General features: G+C 34.9%; 1 pseudogene; it reads right to left on the bottom strand.

Moving 5' to 3' along the window:
- LOC147575961 (ubiquitin/ISG15-conjugating enzyme E2 L6-like) overlaps nucleotides 1-12706 on the bottom strand; it is a 34541-nt pseudogene extending 21835 nt beyond the window's left edge.
- Nucleotides 12707-12927: the final 221 nt, after the last annotated feature.

Here is a 12927-nt window from a genome sequence, read left to right as displayed (position 1 = left end):
AGGTATATGGTACAAGAGATTTCAAAAACTATTCTTTGTTCACTAGGTTATGTGAAAACAACATCTTTTAAGAATTTAAACGTTAAAAAAAAAAAAAAAAAAGACACAATTTGCTTTTAACTAACCAAAGAATAGTGACATCATAATATAAATACTGATCCGGGGCACATAACAACCTCTTAGTACTTGAGTCTGTTAGCCATCCTATATTTCTGTCAAATTACTAGCTTTAGAAAGCACCAATCTGCTGACTCTTCAGAGAAAGGAAACGTGACTCTTAATAACATTTCCCTTAACTGCGTCAGTCCAGTATTCCGCATGGAGGCTCATAGAGCCTGGCCGTCTGGGTGTTGTGTGTAAGCGATGAATCATGGGAATCTACTGCCAAAGTCAAGAGCACACTGTATACACTGTATATTAGCTAACTTGACAATAAATTATATTAAAAATTAAAAAAAAAAAAAAAAAAAGAAAAGAAAGGAATGTTTGCAGCCTGGGAAGTGGCTGGTTGTGAAACAGCAAAGCAGACCAAGAAAACCAGATCTCCTTTGAAATGTCAAGGCTGAAAGCAGCGGAACCTTGCCCGTGGATCTACATGTTTTCTCACTCTATAAACGTTTAATCTAAAGTAGTAAAACAACCCCCTTCCTATGATGTATACTCTGTCCCCATCAGGTTCTGCTCCTCTGCCTGCGTGTCACTACCCTGATTGTGTTCTCCCCCCAATAATTTATGACTATGCTTTTTTCCTGCTCTTGAAACTACAAATTACTTTCCCCTGCACCCCTTAAAATGTACTGATAAAATTCTCAATAAAAACTGGAGAAGAGTTTTGCTCGAGGCCATCCCGACCAGAGAGCTTGCCCCCCTAGACCTCTCCTTTTTCTGATAATAGGAGTCTGGAGCAATCTGTCATCGCCACCCCAGGGTTTGCTGATCAAACCCGGCAATCCTCAACTCTAAATTCCATGACGTCGGCTGGATAAAAATCATCTAGAAACCCAGCTGCTCCCACCCTTTACGTCTCCATCATCATATAGTCCTTTCTCCCCAGTCTGCCACAACGGCCATCTCTTATCCTTTGCCAAACCAGCTCAGTGCTGCTGGATAACAGCTGCATTCATCAGAGTGATATCTAGAATATTCATTATTTCTAGCCTCGAGGGTAAGCTAGACTGGTTTTTATACTTCTCTAAAAAACTGGCCTACCATCACATCGCTTCACCACCACATCCCTTCTCACACAGTGGTCAGAGTGATCAGGATGTAACGTTTTCTTGCTTATGACCTTTCATTGGTTCTATTTCCATAGAAATTCAGAGTGTAAATTATGGTATTATATGACCACCTCCCCCGTTAGCTATGATTCACTCTTCTCCAGTCAAACTAGATTTCTTTAAAGTCCCCAAGTCTTAAAATGTATTTTTATTGCTTTTCTTATATGTTGTGACTAGATAACTCCTACTTACTCTCCAGTTCATAAATAAAAACATACTCAGAGATTCTTTTCAATCTTATTTAGAATCCATGGGTTAACATATTTATGACCCAAGGTAAGTGTGACAAAGCAAAAAGTAAGATTTCCAGTTCCAGAAATAGTTTCTAGTCTTGTCACCTGGCTCAACCCACTACTATTTGTGTGATTATGCAAATTTCCCATTTCCCTCTAAATCACACTATCTATATATGTAAAATAGGGATAATAAAAGTATCTATTACAGAAAGTGTTGTGACAATAGTGTAAGACCAAGTATGTCAAGCTTTTAAAACAATAACCAGAATCTTATGAAACAGTGAATGTTAGCAGAACAAAAGCATTCGATAAATTACTGAGCTAACCAAAAAATATTGTAAAAGTCCTAACTGATCTCATCAATATTTTTCTAAACAATCTGTTTGAACATCTCTTCCTGCTTTTGTTTGCTTGCTTTTGTTTTGAAAACTTTTAGAGTAGTTTTATATTCATAGCAAAATCAAAAAGAAGGAAATCAGATTTCTCATATGCCCTCTGTCTCCACACATGCATAGTCTTCCCCTCATTATCAGTATCTCCCACCAGAGTGGGATATTTGTTACAAGTGATGAAGTTAAACTGACACATAATAATCACTCCAAGTCCATAGTTTATATTGGGGTTCACTCTTAGTGCTCTACATTCTATCAATTTGGACACATATTAACACCATGGAGTCGCCATTATAGTATCATACAGAATAGCTTCACTGCCCTATTCTTGGTTGGATGGAGAGGGCCTATATTTTTTTTTAAGACTGATAATATTCTTTCATATGCAAAGTATGTCCGTGTAATGTTTTTTTGATAATATAAATTAAATTAAGATTATAGTCAACTAGTAAATCTATGTGAAGAAGATCCTGTACTCTCTCTCTTCTAATACTTAAGGTTAAAATAAAAAAGAATACAATGTCATATGATTAACCAAAAAAAGGAAAAGTTAATACCTGGGCAATGTATTTGGAAATTGGAAGCAATGAGGAAAATGTAAAGGGAAATTTTTTGTATTACAAGTGATTTTATTCTTATGAACAGTGATACATATATACATGCACTTGGAAATTTACTGTGGAAAAACAGAAAGTGACAAAAGTTAAAGAGAGGCCTCTTGCTTCTAGTCATACATTTTGTCTGAAACCTGACCTGTCTTAGAAAACAACTGAAAAGCTGAAGAAAATATATGGAAAGTCTGCAGAAATGAGCCAACAACTAGTGCAAGGCTGTATGTGATTCCTGAAAGAAGTAAAACAAATGAAGTGAACCCTGCAATTGTTTTTGCTTTCTGCGCAAGACACCGTCTAGACTGCAGCTCAGAGTGAGAACCAAAACAGAGCACCGAGGGTCTTAGTTGAAGAGGCAGTTTGGACTATGGAGAGGCCAAGGCTGCTGTACTTTATGGACAGAGTAAAAGAGAGGAGCGAGCCATGCAGAGAAAGATCTCCAGAAATCTGTATGAAGTACCCTGGAGTCTGGCTGAATGGTAATCTACGTGTGTGTGTGGTGAAATTCAGTGAAGCTGGTTAAGCACTATCAGGAAGCTATAAACTGACTTTTTTTAAAAAAAATTTTTTTGTTTTTAATGTTTATTTATTCTTGAGACAGAGAGAGACAGAATGTGAGCAAGAGAGGGGCAGAGAGAGAGAGGGAGACACAATCTGAAGCAGGCTCCAGGCTCTGAGCTGTCAGCACAGAGCCTGATGTGGGGCTGGAACTCACAAACTGCGAGATCATGACCTGAGCCAAAGTTGGACGTTTAACCGACTGAGCCACTCAAGTGCCCCAAAACTGACCATTTTTTAATGCTCACACAAGACTCAAAAGCAGTCAATTTTCAACCATTAAGACTGACAAGAACTTGTTAAACACCAGGATAGCAATTAGAGATCCAGAAAGGATTACATTTTGTAAATAGGATTAAAGTAGCTCTAGGAAAAGATTATTCTTTTCTGTCCTCAGAAATCTGGAAACAAAGCTTGAAAATAGCAAACTGATCCACAGGCAAAGGCAATCCATAGGCAGTGTAGCAATTACACTGTCCAGCAATAAACAAACAGAAAATACTAGAACTGCAAATAAGCAGGAAAACGTGACCCACAAAAAAGAGAAAAATCAGCTAATATAGGTATATAAAAAAATACAAAGATGATGCAATTAGAAGACAAAAAGTATAAAATATGCAAAAGTAGTTCAAGGAAAACATGGAAATGATGAAGAAGAAACTATCATAAAAATGGAAGTATTTAATGGGAAAAAAAACAGTATCTGAAATGTCAAATTCATTGGATGCATTTTAACAGCATATTTAACATTTAGAAAAAGTAACAATAAAAAAAAAAAAAAAAAAAACCAGCAATAGAAACTATCCAATCCAAAGAACAGAGAGGACAAACAACCCAATACTATAATCTCAAATAAATACAGAACTGGGCTTAAACAAAATTGCAGGCTTATTCATTTAAAAATATCACTGAACACCAGAAATTGAAGAGAAGTCCCTCATCTGGTAAAGGCAACTACAAATAAACTGACAGATGACTTACATTCTAGTAAATGAATTTAGAAAAGTCACAGAATATTAGGATAAATGCAAAAAATAAATTTTAATGTATATACTAGCATTGAAGAACTAAAAGCAAATTTTTTTAAAAAACCAATTTTATTTTTATCATGATCATAAAGGCACCATATGAAGATCATTTTTTTTAAATATATGTAAGACTTTTAAACTGTAACTATATAACATTGCCAAGAGAAATTAAAGGGGACCTAATTAAATGGAGATCAAGAGTATACAAATGAATTAGAAAACTCAGTATCTTAAGATGGCAATCGTCCCGGACATGTCATACAGAATTCATTAAAATTCGATACAGTCAAAACAAATTTTTATAGAAAGGAATTAATAAACTTATTCTAAAATGTATATGAAAATGCAGAGGATCTAGAATTCCCAGAACTATTTTGAAAAAGAACAAAATTTCTTTCCTCATTCCAAAGCTTAAAATAAAGTACCAGTAATCCAGACAACATATATTGGTGTTAGAAGAGACATACAGATTAATTAAACACAGTAAGGTCCAGAATAGATCCACATATTCACAGTCAATTGATTTTCAAAAAGGCATCAGGGTAATATAATGTTGAAAAGCAAATCTTTTCAGTAACTGGTGCTGTAACAACATTTTTTAAAGTGATAAACCTCAAACCCTAATTCATGGCAACTCATAAATAAATTTAAACAACTGAATCATAAACAATTGGGTCAAAAAAACATCTAGCCAAATATAAATGTTAAAAGAATGAAACTTCTAGAAGAAAATGTTGGAGGAACTTTCCAAAAGATGATGAAGAAGCAAAACTGAAAGGAAACTCGAGCATAAAGACCAAGAAAAAAAAAATCATGTTATGTGCACACACATATACACACTTACACACACACTATTTGTTTTCCTTTTTTATTTTATTTCATTTTTTTATTTTTAAAATTTTTTTTTTCAACGTTTATTTATTTTTGGGGCAGAGAGAGACAGAGCATAAACGGGGGAGGGGCAGAGAGAGAGGGAGACACAGAATCGGAAACAGGCTCCAGGCTCTGAGCCATCAGCCCAGAGCCTGAGGCGGGGCTCGAACTCACGGACCGCGAGATCGTGACCTGGCTGAAGTCGGACACTTAACCGACTGCGCCACCCAGGCGCCCCTCATTTTTTTATTTTTGAGAGACAGACTATGAGCAGGGGAGGGGCAGAAAGAGAGGGAGACATAGAATCCAAAGGAAGCTCTAGGCTCTGAACTGTCAGCACAGAGCCTGATGCAGGGCTTGAACTCACCAACCGCAAGAACATGACTTGAGCCAAAGTGGGTCGCTTAACTGACTGAGCCACCCAGGCACCCCCACAATTTGTTCTCCTAATAAGGGCCTAAATTGAGTGAAACATGATAAAACAAAACTTAGGATGAAAATTGAAATTGTAATGTTAGGAAAATTAAAGCTTAAACTAACTCTCTTTTTTCTTTTATTACTAATAAGCACATTAAAGATATATGTAAACAAAGAAGATATGACTGAACAATGCATTGAAACAGGAAAATGTTTTAATATAATGAGAATATACGAAAACAAGCATTAAAGCAATTACAAAGAAGATATTAAATATGAAATTCAGACAAGTAAATTGGTATTCCTTATGTTGAGAACCTAGCATTTTGATAAAAAAGAATATCTATAAAATCATTTTCACCATCTTTACTGACTAAAGGGCCTTCTCTGTAATCCAAAGAGAAATATCATATTTCATGAAATGTAATTTTAAAAATCATCATTGAAGTACATCTTCTTTAACTTACTGAACATCATGGCTAAAGAAAGTGTTCTTTATTATTCAAAAAGAGAAAAAAAGAAAAAAAATTCAAATATAGAAGAAAAATCAGAATGATCTGAAGTATTTTCACAATGTCAGTCAATGCTGGTTGGACAACAGAGAAAAATTTCATATGGTCCCCAAATTAGAAGGCCAAAGAATGAATGGAAAAGACATGTGAGAAGTTTCGAGATTTTTTTTAAATGTTTCACTGCACAGAGTTAACTGATAGTGTCTAAAATTGAAACATGGAGCATGAAGATACCCATATAAATGCATTTCACTATTGTTTTCCCCCTTAAAGTTCAGAGTATTTTAGGGCCTGATATCACTGTTAGAAAGAAACCCATCTTAAATTCAAGAGATCCTTTTGATCTCTCTCTTTTTCTTTGATAAGAACAGTTTAAAATTTCCATGTAAAATACGACCAAATTTTATAGATGTATCAGTTGACCTGTTGGTATATTTAAACCAGATATAATTGTACCACCCATCTATATAGTTGACCTATTTGTCCATATGACAGATAGATGCCTAGACCAGTGGTTACTTAACGTTAAAAAAAAATTGAACACGTGATGATTTTTCTCATCTGTCTTTGTTGTAAGTTTTTTAAATATTTCACTTTTTTAATTGAAAATGTGATACTCTTATTTTTTTGCCACTCATTTCTAAGAATTATGAGAAAACAAAAGTTCCAAGTCAATAAGGTAACTACATACCACCCAAAATAAATAAATATTAACTTTTGTCCTATGTGCTTTACATCTTAATCTTTATTTAGGAAATCAAACATTACAGGTTAAGATAAAATTCCTTTTTACTTCTACTACATTAAATTTTCCTTAATTTTTCCTTTAAACAGATACTGTTTTGAATTTGTGTATATTCTACATGATTTTATATTTTAGCATATGTATTTTCCATAAACAATCTGTAGTATAAAGTCCTCTTTCTTCTAAAATGTTGTTTTATTTTGAAAGATATAGAGACACAACATTTCTTAAATTTAAAAATAGTCTCTTTTATTCTGTACTTGTGACATTTATAGGCTACAACCACTAATTTGAGGAATATTATGAAGACAATATATATTTCCTTAAAATTCTGCAAGCCATAATTGCCATTTGGGCATCATGTCACCATGGGGAATCCTACAGGGCCATAGTTTTGATAGATGTACTTGTTCCCTGTACTCAGGACAAGAGCCTGCTAGAGTCTAATTAACCCTTGATCATTTATATATATTAGAAAAGAATATCTGGCTTTAAACTTATCTAAGTACTAACTAATACCTCAGATTAAGTTCCATTCTCAGATGGAATCCAAGAAAAAAAGATGTAACAATGATTCATTGCTATATTCTTGAAATGAGAAATAATTTCTTTAGCGCTTTGTTTTAAATTGGCTTAGGAAAAAGCTAAACTTGTCTTAAGTTTCAAATACAATTAAGTGAAAACAATTTTAATTTTAGAGGATTTAAAAATAGATTCTAGGGGCGCCTCATTCAGTCGGTTAAGCATCTGATTCTTGGTTTCTATTCAGGTCACTATCTCCTGGTTTCCTGAGTTTGAGTCCTGCTTCGGGTTCTGCACTGTCAGTGCGGTGCTTTCTTGGGATTCTCTCTCTCTGTCCCTCTCCCTCTCATGCTCTCTCTCTCTCAAAATAAATAAATAAACTTTAAAAAAAAATAAAAATAAAAGATTCTAGTGGGGATAGGGAGTAAGTAGGAAATCTCTGTATCTACCTCTCAATTTTGCTGTGAATCTAAAACTGCTCTAAAAAAAATGGTCTTAAAAAAAGAGACTCCATTAAAAAAAAAAAAGAAATATTAAAACTTTATTTCTCCTTTTGTTTTGTTAATGTTTGTATTTCATTAGAGAACCAATTAATTTTAGCAACCCATCACCTTAACCTCTTGGCCACTTCATCCCCACAACCAATTAATTTTAAAGCATAAAAAATAAATATTAAATTTATGGGGTGCCTGGGTGGCTCAGTCGGTTGAGCGTCTGACTTTGGCTCAGGTCATGATCTAGCAGGTTGTGAGTTCAAGCCCCACATTGGACTCTGTGCTGACAGTTTGGAGCCTGGAGCCTGTTTCGGATTGTGTTTCCCTCTATATCTGCCCTTCCCAGGCTTACAATCTGTCTCTTCTCAAAAGAAACCTTAAAAAATAAAATAATATACATTAAATTTAAAAACAAACATGAAAAGCGTAGTTGGAGTGTTTTTTTTCTCTAAGATACATTCTTTCCAAATATGAGAACCATATCAGAAAACTAATATAAAATCTGTATCACGAAAAATAATAATAAGTCAAACCAATAATTAACCTTGGTTGTCTGTTTTTTTTTTTTTTTAATTCACGAGCTATTTCATAGACCCCAGTGCTGACACATGAGTAGGTTGCTAATTATACATCATCAATATTATCACTACTATTAATACATATGTAGACATATAAATTCTCATTTTTATTTCTAACTCAATATTACTGAATCACACGGTTATTTAAAATGCTTCATCCTTACATGGAATTTGCTTTCATAAATAATAAGCCACAATTTTACTTTCATGGAGAGATACATGGTCCCAAGGCAAGTGAACCAGCTTGTCAGGAGTTTGTGAAAGGTGGCAACAGGTGAACTTTATACCAGCCCTTGGGGCCTAAAGATTAAGTCTCGGGCAATAAAACACTGGACTGAAGCATATATCAAGAAAACCATAAAAATAGAAATATATAGTCTAAAAAATATTAAGCTTTATTCAATTTTTTTCTATGTCAAGGTTTCATAGCACTAAGAGTCATGGTTCTCAAAAAAAAAAAAAAAAAGGCAAGAGCGAAAGTATATTTTAATATTCCCAAATCCTACAATTAAAGCAAATAGAAAATCTAAATAGCAAAACCAAATCCATTGATAACATCTAAAACAACACTACTGATGAGGAATTATGCTGTATTTTAAAATATGAGTATGGGGGCGCCTGGGTGGCGCAGTCGGTTAAGCGTCCGACTTCAGCCAGGTCACGATCTCACGGTCGGTGAGTTCGAGCCCCGCGTTGGGCTCTGGGCTGATGGCTCAGAGCCTGGAGCCTGTTTCTGATTCTGTGTCTCCCTCTCTCTCTGCCCCTCCCCCGTTCATGCTCTGTCTCTCTCTGTCCCAAAAATAAATAAACGTTGAAAAAAAAAAAAATTTAAAAAAAAAAAAAAAAAATATGAGTATGTTCTATAAATATAATTGAACTAAAATAAATAGCAAGCAACAACAACAATGAAGTGTAAAAATAGGAGGACAATAAATATAATGGAAAATGGTAAAATAGAGAAATATATTATAAAAAGTATTGTTTCTATGAAAAAACTAAACAAAATTTATGAAATTCTAATGTTAATTTACCTAAAAATAATCAGAATGATATCAAGAGACAGAGATTGCCACTGTCAATAGTATAATGAGATTATCACCAAAGAATTTACATCCCATGTGAACATCACAAGGAGATATTAGAAATAACATTAAGTTTAAAAAGTTTTATTACATGGGACAAATTCCTAGAAAAATGAAACTAACAAAGCAAACACAAGGAGTAGGTGAAAATCCAAATAAGCCTATATCGGTTTATAAAACTAAAGAGTTGTAAAAACCTTTCAAAAAAAGCTCTTGCCTAAGTGTCTTGAATTATTCCAAACATTTAAGGAAGAAATAGTGCCTACCTTACGTAAATTATTTAAAAGAAATAATAAAAGGAGACACATACATTAATTAACCTTATAAGGCCAGAAAACCCTTAGTAGCAAAAATCAACATGGACATTACAAAAAAAGGGAAATACATACCAATCTTTCTCATTAACATTAATCCAAAACTAAGAAGAATGAAGAAATCAAATTCTAATTCTTTGATATTTTAAAGAATGAACAGATGAAATCCAAGCAGGCATAATTCCAGAAGTAAATTTTTGGTGTAATAATTGAAACTTGGCAATGTAATTCTCTTCATTAACAGAATAAAAATATCTCAGAAGATGCAGAAAGCAATTAATAAAATTCAGCACGAATGAATTAATAAAAAAAAAAAAACTGTTAGCAATCAGGAACGGAAATCCTTTCCCTAAATCATATGTAAAGTACCTAAAAACAGTATAGAAAATATCTTTGTTAATGGTGGGGAATTGAAAGTGTTTCCTCAGGATCCAGCAGGAGTCAAGGATGTTTACCATCATCATGTCTATTTATCATTGTATTAGTAGTTTTAGCCTACAACGTCAAGAAAAAGAAATAAAAGTTATTCGTATCGCAATAGAAGAAATAAAACTCATTATTTACAAACATCATTCTTTTGTACATAAGGAATACAATAATCTACACAAATTGATCAAATTAATAAGAATAAAGGAGAAGTACTTAAAACCAAGGTCGGCATAGATTAATTTTATTTTTTACCTTTTTTAAAAATTGTTTTTTAATGTTTATTCAATTTTGAGAGACAGAGAGCACGAGTTGGGGAGGGGCAGAGAGAGAAGGAGACACAGGATCTGAAGCAGGATCCAGACTCTGAGCTATCAGCACAGAGCCCGACACAAGGCTGGAACCCACAGACCACAGTTCATGACCGAAGCTGGTGTAGGACGCTCAATGGACCGAGCCACTCAGGCACCCCTCTTTTTTATCTTTTTTAAAAAATATATTTGAATAAACCTAAGACTTTGCAAGATCTCTATATAGAAAGCCACAAAGAATTATTTTTAGAAAAATTGAATGAAGCATCTTCATAGCATCTTCATAGACTGAAGAAGTATAAGTCTCAATACCTGCAAACAGCAATTACTTTCCAACTGAACTACAAATTCTATGCAATGACAATAAGAATCTATCCTTTTTTAAATAAAAATTGACAGGGTGATTCTAAAATTATATATAAAAGCAGAGGGTCAAAAATAGGCTGTACAATCTGAAGAATAACAATGACTGATCTATATGACCAGATACTACCCTATTATAAAATTGTAATAAATAAGCCAGAGTGCTATTAGTGAAAGGTAAGACAAATAGACTAATATAAAAGAATCTAGTCCAAAAAGAGATCCACGTACATCGCTTAATTTTATAAGAGGCCTATACTACAGTGAAGTTGGGGAGAAAATCAGTATTTTTTTTAAACATTTATTTGCTTTTTTTGGAGAGAGAGAAACAGAGTATGAGTGGGGGTGGGGCAGAGAGAGCAGGAGACACAAAATCTGAAGGAGGCTCCAAGTTCTGAGCTGTCAGCACAGAGCCTGATGTGGGCCTCAAACCCATGAACTGTGAGATCATGACCGAGCCGAAGTCGGATGCTTAACCTACTGAGCCACCCAGGGGCCCCCAAAATGAGTATTTTGAATAAACTGTACAGGATCAACTGAACGTGCCTATGGGGAAAAAAAGTATCTTGACTTCACCCACATTATTTTATGTCCAGCTGTCAATTCTGGATGGGTTTTATATAAAACTTCTGAGGGAAAATCCAGATAATCATCTTTGTGATCTATGTGCTCCTGGAATCCACAATAATTTATTAGACAGGATGTAGCCAGCACCAGCAGTAGATGGAAAGATAAGTACCTTGAACTCTCTGAAAATGGAAAATAGTTCTTCAACAGACACCCTGAAGAGAATGAAAAGACAAGCCCCACGATAGAAGGTGCCTGTAATGCGAATATCTGGCGAAGGACCCATTCCTGAATACATAAAGAACACCTAAAAGCCACTAAGAGAGAGTCTGCCCAGGAAAAATTGGCAAATAAATTCTTAAACAGATATTTTGAGGTAGAGGATCTCTCAAGAAGCTAATAAGAGTGTTAGATGTTCAATCTCATTAGCTGTCAGGGAAATGTAAATTAAAACCACATCAGTAACACTGTACTCACTAGAGTCGCAGAATTTAAAAATTGACTCTGCCAGTTGGCAAGGATGTGGAACATCTGGAACTTTCAGACTTTGCTGACTGGAGAACAAATTATACAACTTTTTGGGGGCAGTATCTATTTTAGCAGAACATACACATGACTATGACCCAGCAACTTTGCTCTTAGACACATATGTCAAAGAAATTCATGTATATGTGCACCAAAACATACGTACCGAGAAAAGGGTCAATGTTCGAATCAAGGCTTTGACTTCAATTAAAGGTGATTTGTTGGGGCGCCTGGGTGGCGCAGTCGGTTAAGCGACCGACTTCAGCCAGGTCACGATCTCGCGGTCCGGGAGTTCGAGCCCCGCGTCAGGCTCTGGGCTGATGGCTCAGAGCCTGGAGCCTGTTTCCGATTCTGTGTCTCCCTCTCTCTCTGCCCCTCCCCCGTTCATGCTTTGTCTCTCTCTGTCCCAAAAATAAATAAATGTTGAAAAAAAAAAATTTAAAAAAAAAAAAATAATAAAGGTGATTTGTGTACTAACTTTTGAAACTTCTTTCCATCACATAGTGATAAGCAATATCATTAAGTTAGCTTTTCCTGCTGCAAGCTAGATTTTCTATCATTTACTTAGAACTCTTGAACTGCAAGATCATGACCTGAGCCAAAAGCAAGAGTCCCATGCTTAACCCACTGAGCCACCCAGGCACCACCATTCATGGTTTGAATAAATCTGTTTTGATTTATTTACATACCAATTATAGTATTATTTAGTCATTTATCCATGGAAGAAGAAAGGGAAGCTTCTTGCCGTACTCCTTGACAAAGTTGGACACATTCTGCAGAGTCCAGCAAGTCACTTGAGAATCAACATTCTGAGATACAACTGATGAAACAGCTGCTTTTTCTTCTAATTCAATGATGATGCCGTCATTAGTCATGTCTCTTCTTTTTCTTCGTTACTCCCTTGTATGTAGCATTTCAACCTGAATCCTGTGCAGAATCACAATTCCCTTTGGTAAGAAATATTTTTTTGATGTTTTATATTTTATTCAATATGCATTTTGTATTTTGGGGTGCCCGGGTGGCTCAGTCAGTCAGGCGTCCGACTTCAGTTCAGGTCATAATGTCACGGTTCATGAGTTCGAGCCCCGTGTCCGGC

This window comes from Puma concolor, chromosome D2 (genome assembly GCF_028749965.1).
Source record: "Puma concolor isolate L17-30 chromosome D2, mPumCon1.1.hap2, whole genome shotgun sequence".
Lineage (NCBI taxonomy): Eukaryota > Metazoa > Chordata > Mammalia > Carnivora > Felidae > Puma > Puma concolor.
Note: the sequence above shows the minus strand (reverse complement) of the source record. Positions and strands in the feature narration are given on the sequence as shown.